This window comes from Chinchilla lanigera, unplaced genomic scaffold, assembly GCF_000276665.1.
Source record: "Chinchilla lanigera isolate Chin_1 unplaced genomic scaffold, ChiLan1.0 scaffold00083, whole genome shotgun sequence".
NCBI classification, from domain to species: Eukaryota; Metazoa; Chordata; class Mammalia; order Rodentia; family Chinchillidae; genus Chinchilla; species Chinchilla lanigera.
This window is the reverse complement of record NW_004955484.1, coordinates 9,789,059-9,804,168: the sequence shown is the minus strand read 5'-3', so window position 1 is coordinate 9,804,168 and position 15,110 is coordinate 9,789,059. Positions and strand designations below refer to the sequence as shown.

At 45.4% G+C, this 15,110-nt stretch overlaps 1 pseudogene; it reads left to right on the top strand.

The window, feature by feature from the left end:
* Positions 1–14,589, top strand: part of LOC102022603 — a 27,262-nt pseudogene extending 12,673 nt beyond the window's left edge.
* The last annotated feature ends 521 nt before the right edge of the window (positions 14,590–15,110 follow it).

Below are 15,110 nucleotides of genomic sequence, written 5' to 3'. Positions count from 1 at the left end.
CCCCCCCCATTATTGTTATCCTTCTCTTACTCTTTAAAATAAAAAAAAAAGAAAAGAAAAGAGACAATGTTTAAAAATATCATGAAATCAAGGGAAATAGTTGAGGAAATAAAGACAATTTGACAAAAACAAAATGAATGGTAAGAAACTTATATAGTGAAAAAAACCCACCTAAACAAAAACCAAACCAACCAACCAGCCAACCAAACAAATAAACCCCAAGAAGAGAGGAAAAGAAAAACCAACCAAACACAGAAAAATAACAAAATTCCTCTGGTGTCCACTAGGGACAAGTTGGATCCCAGAAATGTGCTGTGTAATCCTGCCAACTTTGCAGGAGGATTTGTGCTATGTATGGGCTGATCTTGCCCTCTGGATGTAGGAGATGGGACTGGTCTTAAACTGACCAGTTTCTGGATGTCCACTTCTCCTTACCATGATTGTCTCTATGGCACTCTCCCAATTGCTATGATGCTTTCCAGTAGGGAAAGCCAAGGTTGGCTCCAAGATTTGTGTACAACTGACTCCATCTAGACCTTGTACAGCTTTGCCTGTTCCATACCAGTGACCCCTCTTACACACTGGTCTTCGGGTGGGGCTCTTCTTTTGTCTTACTGCAGGCCAAGGTTGCTTGCCTGCCTATGCCACCAGGCCAAGGCTGGTCTGCTGGTTGCACACCAAGGGGAGATATGCAGACCTTTGTATTTAGGGCTAAGAGTGGCTTTTGGTGGCCACTGGAGCAGCATCTAGGTGGTCCCAGATCCTACTTCCAAACAGAATTCCTTCTAGTCTGCTTCCCAGTTGCTGGCAGTCTACTGTGACTGGATGGTTCTTCCTTCATTCCACTCTGGGGCATTGGCAGTGAAGTGATCGGGGACTGTTCTAATGCTGGAGTTCAGCCCAAGTCCTTTGAGGTAAAATGGTGACCCTTTCTGCATGCTTCTGCTCCACATGTCTGTGTGCTGGGGCACACCCTGGTTCACGTCATTCACTAACCACTGGCTCTGAATGGCTCCTCAAGAAAGAGTATCTTGTATTCTCACAGTGGCTTCAGACTTTTCCCCATCCCTGGGCTGCTGTTCCTGCCTGCAGCACCTGCACAAGGCTGTTCCAGCCACAATTTTGATGTGTTTCACCTTCTAAACTGACTCTCTTGAGAGCCCAATACCTCTCAGACTGCCTATTAGTTTCTATCTAACTTAGCTGTCTATAACAATTGTACAGGTGAAGAAATTGAGGGGAATAATATACAATACCATACCCAAACTATGCAGGTGGAAATTTCAATGTCATGACCTATTCAAGGCCCTTTCCACTGCCTTTGCTTCAGTCTGGGATTCTGCACCCTACTATGCAGATTCCAAACAGGTCCTCATTTTGGACTCAGGATCTTATGATAAGATATGATGCTGGCCTTAAACCGAGGTCCTTGATCCATTTCGAGTTGACTTTTGTAGTGAGAGATAAGTGTCTGGTATCAATTGTCTACTTGTGGCTATTCAGATTTCTCGTCACCATTTGTTAGAGAGGCTGTCTTTTTCCCCAACATGCTTTTAACTCCTTTCTCAAGAATCAGATGGATGTAGTTAGATGGGGCTTATTTCTGTGTCTTCCATTCTATTCCACTGATCTATGTGTCTGTTTTTGTCCAATACTATGCTGTTTTTGTAACTATGGTTTCATAGTATATTTTGAAGTAGGAAAATGTGAAACCTCCAGTGATTTTCCTCTACTCAGATATCAATATGAAGATTTACTGAGGCGAGGAACATCAACTGGCTGGCACCAGCAGCTTGATAAAGACAAGGGGCTGGAGCTGAACTTGTGGATCTGAGCTGTCCCCTAGGCAATGCGGCCTCAATTACAAGTGTACTCACATTGACTGTGTGCTACTTGAAGCCCAGGGATCACGAACATGAAGTCTGCCATCATCTCCAGGAACTGAAGTTTCAGGGTGTGGGGGTCCTCATTGTCTCCCATGTATTCTTGCATCACCAGGTCAGCAAACTTAGCAGGCAACATCTAGCTCAGGGGGAGCATGGAGAGTCAGATTAGGTGGGCATCAGGAAAGAAGAGATGGGCACCAGCTCAGTGTGGAGAGATGGAGCCTGGATTAGGACAGGGAATGTTAGAAATGGTTAGGCTGAGGGATAATGTTCAACATCACTGGTCATTTGAGAAATGAAAATTAAAACAACAGTGTCATTCCATCTCACTCCAGAAAGGATGGCTGCCATTAAGAAATCAACCAATAACAAATACTGGAAAGGCTGTGGAGAAAAAGAAACCCTTTTCCACTGTTGGTGGGAGAGCAGACTGGTACAACCACTGTGGAAATCACTGTTGAGATTCCTCAAAAAACTAGGATTAGAGGTGCCATTTGACTCAGCTATTTACCTTGTGCGTATTTTCCCAGAGGAATTAAAAGCATTATACCACAGCGATATATGTGAACCCATGTTTATATAGCAGCATAGTTTGTAATAGCTAAATCTTGGATGCAACCCAGATGCCCAGCAACCAAGGAATACATAAAACAGATGTGGTTTAAGATCAAATTTTAAGTTGTGAAAATTTGAGACCCTTAGAAAAAACAATCAAAGTCATGGGCCCTGTCCACCTGCTGAATAGGACTCCAGTATCACAGGAAATAATAGCAAGAATCAATAAATGTGACCACATCAAATTCAAAAGCTTCTGCACAGCAAAGGAAACAATCAAGAGAGTGAAGGGACAGCCTATAGAATGGGAGACAATGTTCGCGGGATAAAATTCCAACAGAGGATTAATATTAAAAACATAAGGAAGACTCAAACCATTTAACACCAAACACACAGACACAAACACAAACATGAAAAGCAAAATGGAAACAGCCTGATCACTCAACCAAAAATAAATTGAGAGATTCTTCTCAAAAGCAGTACATCTGGGCGTGGTGGTGCACATCTGTAATCACAGCTTTCAGGAGGCTAAACTACATAGTAAATTCAAGGACAGCCTGAACTACAGACATAGAGAGACCCTACCTCAAAATTCAAACACCAAAAACAAAGAGGAAGTACAGATGTTCAATAAGAATATGAGAACCATTTCACATTTTTAGCCACCAAAGAAATGCAAATCAAGGCTGCACTGAAATTCCATTTTACCTGAATAAGAATGGTGTCATCAGCCATCCATGGTGACACACAGTTGTAATACAAGCACTCTGGGAGGCTGAGGCAGAATGATTGCAAGTTGAAACACGGCCTGTACAACTAAACAAGCCTGTGTCTCAAAATAGAAATTTAAAAAGTCCTGGAGATGTAACTCAGTGCAAAGGCCCAGGGTTCAATGGTTAGTATCGCTAGATAAAGAAATAAATAATTCACTAGTTTACGTAGACTTGGCAAAGTTGGAGGTTGAGCTGAGGTATAGGCTGGACAAGGGCTCAGAGAAGCCTGGGTAAATATGGATAAGGAGAAAATCTGTGCAATCAGTAAAGGGATTTGTAGAGGAGTAGAAACCAGCAGGAAATCAGCCTCTTCTTGACCTAGAATTGAGACGTCTGAAAATTAACTTAGCAGAGAGAAAGAGGAATGACCCCAGGAAGCAAGAAGGAGTGCACAGGAGAACTAACAATCTCTGAAGACAGTGCAGGCAGGAGAGGAAGGCAGTCTGGAAACAACTCAGAACACTTAACAAAAACCAAACCTAGGAAAACAAACACAAAAACAAAATCCTGACAGAAATCCACTAAGTGCTGGTGAGGATGCAGGAGAGCTGGGGTCACTTATGCACCTCGCTGCTGGTGGGAACATAAATCAGTACAGGTGCTGTGGATATCAATATGTAGTTTCCTCAAAAAACTGAGATAGAGCTACCACTTGACCCAGCTATACAACTCCTTGGTCATTCTCAAAGGAGTTAAAGTCGGCACACAAGTGTGAGTGAAAGAATAGTGGCTGTTTAAAGTTTTTAAAATTTAATACAATAAGGGACATATTGCCAAGAATGATACATCAGAATTAAGGGGGAGTCTATTGATTTTTCTGAGGGGGGATTAATGGCAATGTGTTTTTAGTGTAATAAATTCTTTTTTTTTTTTTTTGTTATTGAGACCAGGCTCTGCTCTGCAGTTCAGGCTGGTTTTAAACTCATTATGTAGCCCAGGCTGGCCTTGAACTTCCAGTGACCTTCCTCCTTCAGCTTCCTGAGTGCTGGGATTGCAAGTGTGTTCCACCATGCCCCCTTGTAATAAATACTTAAAGGTAAATTTCATTGTATTTTCTGATCACATCATGTACTGTAGCTAGCGACATACTCATTTTTATTGCTGCATTTCACAGTGGCTAATATGGAAATAGCCCAGGCGCCCATCAACAGATAAATGGATAAAGGCAGCATGGCACAAATACACAAGAGGCTATTCCTCAGCCCAAACCTAGAATGAATTCACACCATTTATATGAAACTGTATAGAATTAGAGATTATCATGTTAATAAGCAGACTGATAAAACCAAATACAGCATTGCATGTTTGCTCTCATATGAAGAATCTGAGGACAAAACATATAAAAGAAAAAGAAAAAAAAGAAAAACATGACTTGAAAATAAAAGGAAGAATAGTAGAGAAGAGGAAGGTAATTAAAGGTCAGAGAAGGAAAGCGTCAGGGTCATAATTGGAGGAAAATCATCAAAGTTTGTTTTGTGGATGTGCAAAAATGGCAAATGAAACCCATTAGTCTCTAAAACTAATATGCAAGACTAAAAAAAATCCCCATAGCGAAGTGTAAGCGACAGACAAAGTACAGGTGAGGAAGTTGAGGAGAGTTGTATGCAGTGATTTGCCTAAGCTACTCAGTTGGGAAGTTTAAGGTCATGACTTATCCAAGGCCCTTCCCATTGCTCCTGCTCCAGCCTGGGGTTCCTGACCCACTCTACAGATCCCAGCCAGCTTTGACCTTGCTATGATGTCACGAAAGATGAGGTAGGAGAGCTCCAGGTAGGAGTCACCCTGTCACAGCCTCTCCACATCCACAGGTTCCCATGGCACCGTCTATTTCTATGAGTTCCAGCATCCTCCCACTTTCTTCAAAATCACCAGGCCACACTATGTGAAGGCTGACCATGTCGATGAGGTTCCCTTTGTCTTTGGATCATACTTCTGGGGCATCCCACGTGAGTGTTCTCTGAAGTTCATGCATAGGCATAGGGCTCTGGCGATGCACCTGAGGAGTGGTTGCCAGCACTGTCTAATGAGAAAACAGAGGCACAGAAAGGGAATGGGATCAGCATCCCCAGTGATAAAGCTCAAAAGCTTATGCTGGAACTAGAATCCAAGTTCTTCCACTCCAACCTGTGTTCTTTCTTCCAACTGTCCTTACCCAGCCATGGCCAGCAGCATGTACAGTGGGATGTTTCAAAGGTATACGTGTTTCTTGAATGACTTCTCAGCATCAGAAGGAAGGGGACTCCTGGGACAGGAATGATCCCAGGATCAATGCAGCTAGATGTTAGGATGAGGAAGGAACATTAGGCCAGTGGAGGGCCTGCTGCAGAGTATGTGGGGTATGTGGGGTCCAGCTTTGGGTAACAGAGTCAGGGTCATGGGTGTGGTACATGAAGAGCAGCAGAGTGAGGCTCAACCAGGACCTAGTTCCCTGTCCTCTTCCTGTCTGCAGTTGACTTCACTGAGGAGGAGAAGCTGCTGAACAAGAGGATGATGAAGTATTGGGCCAACTTTGCATGAAATGGGTGAGATGATGTCCCTTCTACAGCCTCCCCAGGGGACTTGAACCTATCAGAGGCTTCTTATTTCTGGGTTGACCCCATTAACATATATTGTCTTAAATTACATGGTAACAACATCCCAATGACAGGACCTATAAGGACCTAATGAGGGACCTTGTCAGTACAAGTCACTTAATCCTTTCTCGGTGACCTGGAAGGGGGACCACAGTGATGTGGTTCAGTCACACCATGCCTCTGAGGGAGTGAGGTGAGGAGGCCCTGTTCCCATGAAAGGGACACTAGGAGAAGGTCCTTTCCTTCCTGTATCTGGAATTCTCTTCATCAGTGATCCCCTTGGCCTGCTCGGCTGTCTGGTCTGACACCAATCAGGGCACTAAGGTCTGAGCTGTGCAGGGTTCAGACTGACCTCTCCTCTTGATGACAGGGTGTGTCCACAGAGATCCCAATGGTCAGGACCTGCCCTCCTGGCCTCCATTGGACCTTGAGGAGCAGCACCTGCAGTTGAACATCCCACCTTTCGTGGGCCATGCTCTGAAGGCCTCTAGGCTGAAGTTCTGGACAGAGACACTGCCTCGCCAGTTGGGTGCTGCTCAGGAGAACCAAGCAGGCCGTTGGTGGTCTTTACACTTAAGCCTGCTATTATCTGCACTGAGTCTGCACACACTGTGAGGGCCATGGCTGCACGATCTGCATGATCATTGTGGATCTGCAAAGAAGTTGAGCTTTGAGATATTTCATCCACATGGGATTGTGGCTTAGAAGATCCACACATCTGTCTCCGTGAGAGTCTTTCCATCCAGGGAGGTGTCATCTTGCATTTCAGAATTGTCTTGCATTCTCCTGACTCCCTGATGATCCCCCACTCTTCTCTGTCATCATGTTATTAAGATTCCTTCTCACCTCATTGTTGTCCCTGAACTTCTTTTGGCCCCTCCAATAAAAACTTATCATGTAGTTTTGTCTCCTTGTACATAGAAGCCATACTGTGGTCAATCTACTTATTTGTTCCCCTCGAGTATTTTCTCTGTGTCATTAAAAGGCTTATCCCAGTCCTGCGACCTCAATTTTTTCACTTCCGGTATCTCTGACGCACTTCCTTCCAAAGGGCACCAGTTTTCCAGGGAAAAAGTATTTCCAGTATCTGAATACTGAAGATGCCTGTGTTACCCATGTGGGCACTAGGTGGCAGACAAAGAGAACATTATTCCTGTGATAGGGCACTTGGCAGAGGGGAGCATCATTCCTTCAGTGCCCCTGGATGGAGGCAGAATACTTCCAGTGTGTCCTAAAGGCATTATTGAGTGCTTGCTGCAAGCATACCTCTACGGTTTTCAGTTCTGTGGGGGCACAAGAAAGTCCCTCAAAGTAAGATCTTTGGAATTTCTTATATTTTAGTGCTTATCTTAAGAGCTTTATTTTAAAACAATTTATCTGCAATTAAGTTCATGCATTTTAGCTGCATAGTTTTCTAAACGTGAGTATATATGAGAAGTCCAACTACCAGCACATCACATTAAAAATGTATTGTGACTGCAGGAGCTTTCCTCATGCCACTGTACAGTCATCCCTGCTGTCCACCTTGCTCCCTGGCAACTTCCTAGTAGCTTTTCTTGCTGTACATTGCTCTGGGTGTAATATCATATAAGAGGAGTCCTTTGTGACTGGATCTGTCATTTGGCATATATCTTAACATTCAAGCTGTACTTCTGCCCTTTTATTGTGGGGTGGCATTTCAAGTAAGGAGACACCACACATGTCCACTACCTACAATGACTGATGATCTGCCACCCTTCTCTGTCATCCTGTGATTAATTTTCCTTCTCACCTCACTGTTGTCCCTAAACTTCTTTTGACCCTCCCAATAAAAACCATTTTACATTCCCACCAACCACCCTTGACGGGGCCAGTTGTGCCACATTCTCACCATGATTTGGACTGGAGTCATAAATTTGATTCTATTCAGTGGGTATACAGTGATATCACATTGCTAGTGTTTCCCTGGATTTTTTTCTTTTTGCCTCTGCTCCCACCTTCCTCTATTTTTCTCTCTGTCTCTCACTGTGTGTCTTTTTGTATCACTATATATATGCGCAAATTTTCAACACTCACCCAACCAATTCTCCTGAGACCTTTCTTCATTCTACATTTTTACTATTACCTCGAACATTGCCATATTAAGATGATGCTCTAGAAGTGAAGCATATCAGGATAGTAGTTGTGGATAGCAGTCCTGCAACAAGGAAACAGCATTCTCTTGTATGTCTAACATCTAGGATTTTGGACCATGATCCTAAGCTGGGAAAAGCTGTGACTGTCTCAACACCCACAGCCCAACAATTCATTAGGTAAGAGACGCAAGGGCATAGAGGGCATCTGGCCATCCAAAGGGCTGGGACCGATGGCTTGGAGAAGCAGGAGTTGGATGGGGAATATTTCATCAATAACTAGCCTTTTTGATTGAGTAGAGGTCATGAAGTGCTGACGCCTGCTCTGTGCTCACTACTCCAACTGATCAAGTATAGGGTCCCTCCTAGGAAGTCACTAGATGAGTTGCTTGGGACACTGACCTTGGTGAGCCCAAGCTCACTGGAGGCTGTACAGAGAGGCCATGGCTGCTTGTCAATGGGCACTAGAGACTGCCTGAGGTTGAGGCCAAATCACTTCCTCTGGGAAATCAGGCTACTACCTCCTCTGTCTTGGTTGTATTCTCATAGAATTCTCTAATTCAGAATATCCTAGATGGATCTCTCTGTAGGAGATACCATAGTTCTGGTAGATACCTATGGAATCTATAGCATCAGAATAAAAAAGTTGTGTTGAATGATTGTCAAGTGGATAAAGGACATTATACTGTATCTTTTGGGATAGGGTATAGGGAATAGAAGGGTGAATCCTTAGGTTTGTCAGTCCCCAGTGTGTTTCCGTGAAACAGCCACGGTACAATAGGGAGACCCATTAAATCCCTAAGATCAACACTATAAAGGCCTGAGAATGGACCAGTCAACAATGAGTTCAGCAGGCAAGAGGACCTTTCAGTTTGTTAGAGCTATAGTCACACCTCCCTGAATTTGCTCAGTCTGTCCCCTCTAGCTGCATTAGAGTTAAATCCAATTTTCCATCTATACAGATCCTTCTTGCTAAGGTTTAGATTTGGAGTGTCCCCCGAAAGCCTCATGTGTTTAAAGATGATTGGATCGTCGTGGTGCTAGAGCTGACTTGCTGTCGGGAAGAGGCACGAGTTCAGAGGAGGTGGGTCCCTGGGGGCACTGACCTCGAAGGGTGGATCCCAATCCAAGGTTGCTTCCTTTCCTTTCCGTTGTTTGACCCCTGTTACACGGGCATCTTTTCTCTGCCAAAGCCCTTGCATCAGGATGTTTGTGCATTGGAGCCACCTGAGGATGGAAGGAAACCTCTGAAAGTGTGAGACAAAATAAATATCTCCTCCTTTATTTGTTGTTTTTTTTTCCAGTACCGGGAGTCAAACTCATGACCTCGCGTTTGCCAGGCAGGCACTCTGCCGCTGAGCTAAACCCCCAGCCCCTCTCCTCCTTTATTTGTGAGTGTCAGGTACTGTGACTGGTTAAGTGACTGAAGCAGTTTTACACCTCCTCAGAGCAGCCCTCCCATGTTCTCCTATGAGAGCTCCTGGCTCCCTCCTCCTACTTCCAAAGTCTCTATTAACCGGAACTGCAAAGTGAGTGGATATAGCAACGCCTGTTTTTAAAAGAGGGTTTCTGGTAGCACACAGGGCCTGCAGAACTCACGTGGTGCAGTGGGAGAGAGCCAACAATAGCCATAGCAAAGAAGAGGCCGTCACGCCCTGCTTGCTGGCCATTGGCTTTCAGGGACCGTTGCCCACTTAGTGTCACTCGCTGGCAGCACCCTCTTGCCCCGCCCACCCAGCTATCCCCTGAATTCCTGCCAGGTCCAAACTCCAGCCCAGGCAAGGTGTTGCTGGGCTGCCTGCTGGGAGAGCAGCTTACTGGGCAGCAGTGCAGAAAATGGCCTTTAACCAACCATGACCTCGGGGCTGGGTGTACACTCTGCAGAGCTCAAGACACCTGCTTCTCCTTCTGCAGCTCAGGCTCCTGAGGGTGAGGCCAGCATGGGTGTGACAGGGACCAGGCCTGGATCTGTCAGCTGTTTAGAGGAAAAGCCTGGGAGTGTCAGAGGAAAGATGACAGAGAAGAAAGTGCCAGTGGAGATGACAAAAAGAGCAAGGAAAGCATGAACCTGACAGGATACCTCTCTGCAGAATGACAGAATGGTTCACAGCACTCAAGGCTGGGCTGGGTCTGAGATAGGGAAAACAGTTACACATGTCCTTCATCATCTACCTTCACACCAATCAAGATGCACACAACCTACTTTTATCTGGATGCTTACGTGAGTCTCGACTGCTTCCTCCCTTTCTGATCCCACCAACAGGCAGGCTGGGTATTTTATGGTCTGTTCACAGCCGCATGTCTCACTTCTACCTCTCCTGATAACTCTTCCTTGCGTGGAGGATGCTTTCTTTACATCACGACACTTGAGAGTGAGGTTCCTTGAGGACAGGAGACTTTCCCCTCGATTCCCATAGTCCTTGTGCCTCATAAAACCTGGCAGGGATGGTGCAAAGAACCTTTTCTCTCCTAAGTGTGTGGGACCCTTTGGTGGATGCTTGTAGGCTCCAGTGACAGTACCAAGTTCCAAAGAGCCTGAGTGGGCCTGTGGCATAGGTTGGGGGCAGGCCCAGTGATGGGGGAAGAGGCTGAGTGGGAAAGCCAGGAAGTGTCTGAAACCAGCATTTGCAGATCAGGGTGTGTTGACAATGCTGCGCTCAGGATTGCAAGGCATCAGCAGCTGAATAGACAGACCCAAATCTAAAGTGTGTTGTTGTACTGCAGTGCAGGACTCTGCCAGCTCCATCTAGATCACAGACACCAAGCAGGTGTGGCGCAGCCTCATCCATGAGAAGGGCACTAATGTGAGGGTTCACGCCACCCTGGGAATATCCTTTGCAAGCCATGGGTAGGATTACCATGATTTGAGCTCCATGAAGCACCTGAACTCAGAAATAGAGTGAGAAATGGGACCTCCTCTCCTGTCCAAAGCTCTCTGGAGTAAATTGAGTAAATTCAGGCTCTAGAGACAAGTAGTGCTCTGAGCTCTGGGCCAGGCATCCAAGGTTCTTTCATCAAATGCCCACAACCAGTTTTGCTCTGCATTGGGAGGATTTGCCAAATAAGTACCGTGAGGCTCCAGTGGGCTGAATAGTTTTTCTAGGCTTTATACTGTGGGCTTGGCATCTAGAAAGTATTATCTCCAGGTGCTCACAAACAAAACAGAAAAGTATTTGTCTCAAGATTTGAGTAATACTCATTGTCTTCAGCCATCAGATGTGATGTCTCTGGGAGATGTTTGGATTGTCTCTGTGAACTTGTAGTAGACTCTTCCACAAAAGTAGTTGGTGTAGATCCCTGAGATAGGTAATGGTGCTGGATATTTGAAAACCTGTCCTCCAGCATCACCGTGTCAAATGACAGGACAGGTGCCATTGTTGAAGAATGGGTGCATTCTTATAACTGGAGACTGATAATGACAAGCTTCCCAGAGAGGCTGTGCTTGAATGAGGGACACATCACTCCTTGTGTGTGAGAAACTAACCTCCATTTATCCATGCAGTGCCCATGTGAGTGTTTTTGCACATTCAGAACTGAATGAATGCAGATTAGTGGAGAGTGTCAATATACGCATCCAATAGTTTTCATAGAAACTCCAGAATGAGAATTTCCAAGCTCCAAAAGGAGCCGAATCCAAGACGCTCAAGAACCATGAGCCCTCTTTGGAAATCTGTACCCCATTCCACTTTTCCCAAGGTCTGTGCCTGGTGCCATGGTGGGCAGAGACTTTGGAGAAGGATCACACATAAACAGGGCATCACTGTAAATGAGTACCGCGGATGGTTTGGAGCAAATATGAAACCAGTGACAAGTTTGACCACTGAACATCCCCTAGAATAACCTTCTAGAATTGCCACAGGTGTCTGCAAAATGCAGAAATAATGAATACAGAGAGTGTGAACCTTTTGAATTTGACCCTACCTCTCCTAGCCCCATGTCCGAGGAATGCTTGTACCTGAACCTCTTCTCACTTGCTCATGGTGATGAGGGCTCTAACTTCCCTGGGGGTATCAGATTGTAGTGAGCTCAGGTTGAGAGGAACTTTGTTCTACGAGAAGATTAGTATGTATCTCAGTCTTGGCACCATTGTTCAGCGTGCTCTGGGCTCTGGGCTAAGCTCAACTGAGAGAGATGGTTGGTGTGGCAGTGGAAGAAGAAGAGGAGCAAGGAGGAGGAGGAGGAGGAGCAGGAGGAAGAGGAAAAGGAGGAGAAAGACGTGTGAAAAAAGGTTTCCTCCCAGACCCATCGGTTGCCAAGAACCAAGGAGCCTGACTCTCTCTCTCCCACTGTAATCTAGATGTTGCCTAATGTAGTTGGTGAACTCTTGATGGAAGAGTGAATGGGGGACAGTCAGAAGCACAACCTCGCAAACGCTAGTATTAAGATATGATGGGGAACTTTATGTTAATGATCCCTGCACTCCAAGTAGCATATTTTCAGCAGGAATTCACTGGCAACTAAGGTCTGACTGCTTAGGGGACAGCCCAGATTTGTGGATCCCGTGTAACCAATGTGGTATCCAATTTTATACCTGCATCTTTGTTGAGCCTGTATTAATTTATGTACCTTATCTCAGTAGGTTCTCATGGCTAATTCAGGAGGCATACAGTCTTTCCTCTGTACTGATGAGGAAATTGAGCTTAGTTAACACTCAGTGAGTCACCCAGACTGCTCACCTATGAAGTCCAAGACCTTTCCCACTGTCTCTACTTCAGTCTGGCACTCCCCACTTCACTCCCCAGATTTCAGCCAGCTTTGGCCTAGCTATCTTGTCACAAGTGGTAAGGCAGGAGAGCTCCCGATTAAGTATCACAACAGAATAGCCTGCCCATATCCCCAGGTTTCCATGGCTCTACTTCTGTTAGTTCCAACACTGGTCCAACTTCATCAAGTATATCAGTGCCACCCTCCAACAGGAAAGCAGCATGTGATGATAAGCTTCTGTTTGTCTTCAGATCTTCTTACCACCACAAACATGATCTCTGGATCTGAGGTGGTGGAGTGGAGCTCTGGCTGGGTCCTTGATTTGTGACTTCCCTCACTGTCCAGATAAGGAAATTGAGGCTCAGAGACAACATGGGATCAGCGTATGTCATTTCAGACCTCAAAAGTTTGTGTTGGAATTAGCATCAGAGCCCTTCTGCTCTATCTTGTGCTTCCTCCACTTGACTCCATGCTGACCACAGTGTCCACCATGGGTGCAGAACAGGGGATCTCAAAAGCACCATTGTTTCTTGAATACTTCCCAGTTTCACAGAAAGAAGCGACTTTCTGTGCCATGCACTGCCTCAGCATCACTTAGCCAGAGGCCGGGATGAGGTGTTTTGAGCAAAAGAGACCTTATGTCTTGGTTTTGTGGGACAGAAGTGGACCAGGTCTGGGTTCAGGTTCAGGCTGGACCTGGTTGGGGACTGTGGTACATGAATGAGAAGCAGATGGGGGTCGATGAAGACCTGGGCCCTTCTCTTCTTCTTTTCTGCACTTGACTTCATTCAGGAGGAGAGGCTTCTGTGTAGGAAGATGATAAATTGTGCCAACTTTGGTCCAAAGGGGTGTCTGCATGTGCCCTACTCATGTGGAATTTCCAAGAGCCTGGAGACACCAAGAGGGGTTTTTCAGGTGCTTTCAATGGTACGTCATCCCAGTCATTAGAAATGCTCAAAACTAGGCTGGGCCTGAACCAAGGAGAGGTTCCCAGTTAATACTATTTGTGACATCAAAGAAGTAGAGATATAGAAGTGAAACAAAGGCAGTTAGTCATCCTAGCTGCTAGCCATAACCTACTCTCAAAAGTAAATACATCGTGTGCATCTGAGAACTTTAGGATATGCATAGCTTGTTTATAACCTCATTTATTAATTTTATCAGTGTTGATAGCAAGTATTGCCCTTCTGATGGAGGAAGTTCCTAGAAAGAAGTACCTGAAGTGTCATCCTTACAATGAGAAGTGCACAGGACCTCGGTGAGAAAGTGGCACATCCACATTCCTTAAGGAGGTGTTTCCTGAGCTTCTGCTTGCTTGAGTAGGGAATTATATACAGACAGAAAGAGGCTCAATTTGTCTCTGAGTTCTGCTTTACTCCCTCAATTCCCCAGAGACCACAAATATCAGGTGCTCCCCTTGACTGTGCTGACCTCATTAGTATATGTGTATCTTTACTCACATGATGACATCCTCTCAACTCCAGGTCCTACATGGATATAGACAGGGAGGGGCATGTGGGTTCCCATCACTCATCCCTCTCTAAGTTACCTGAATGATAGGACATTGTTGTTGTGCAATGACAGCCTGCCTCTTAGAATGAAGAGAAAACAGGCCCTTTCCTCACTCCACACTAGTAGGAAGTCCTTACTTTCTTATATCAGGAATTCCTGCACTTGTCATCAAGGCTGTCTTGGCTTACTTGACTACTTGGCCTGACCTTAAAATCATGGTGCTTAGGTCTGAGCTCTGCAAGGCTCAGACTGACTGCTCTGCTTACTGGGAAGGTTGTCCACAGGAACCCCTAGTGAGCCTCTGCCCCACTGGCTTAACTTGTATCACAAGGAGCTATTACTGGAGCTCTATGTCCAGCCTGTTGTGGGCCAGGACATTGAGGCCTCCAGGCTGAAGTTTGGTATGGAGATCCTGCTTCAAATGATCCAGGAGCTAAAGGACATGAGGGGAAAGGTGAAGTACACAGAGCTGTAACTCCCTCTGTGAGGGAGAGAGGGTGCGCTTGAGTGCAGGTTGCCTCTGACTGTGGTGTCACATGACCCCCTCTGGCACCCTTCTTGGCTCTATGTTCACATAACCATTCATCCAATGCATATCTACCCATTCAGCTAATGCTTGTGAAGAATCCACTGTATAATATTCATTTCTATGAATGGTACGTGTCTTCTTGTGTTATACACTCAGTATAGTCCCCAAGAAGCTGTGGAATGATATGTTCCAATGTACACCCACTTTCTTCCACAACCCACTGGCCCTGGGCAACTCCTCCTTTCCTCACCTCACCTTCTTCCTGCCCTACATTTCTTCTCCTCCCAGACCCCAAACTCTCCCACTTTGAGAAAAATCTTTTCTGGAGTTTTGCTACCACCTGCATTTGAGAAATCCACACCCATTCCTCAGAAATTTCCCCACATTCTCAGATCTCTAAGAATCCTGGAGAAATCCTCATTACCTAGGCACTAGGGCCTAAGTACCTTCAGGCTGCTATAATAAGA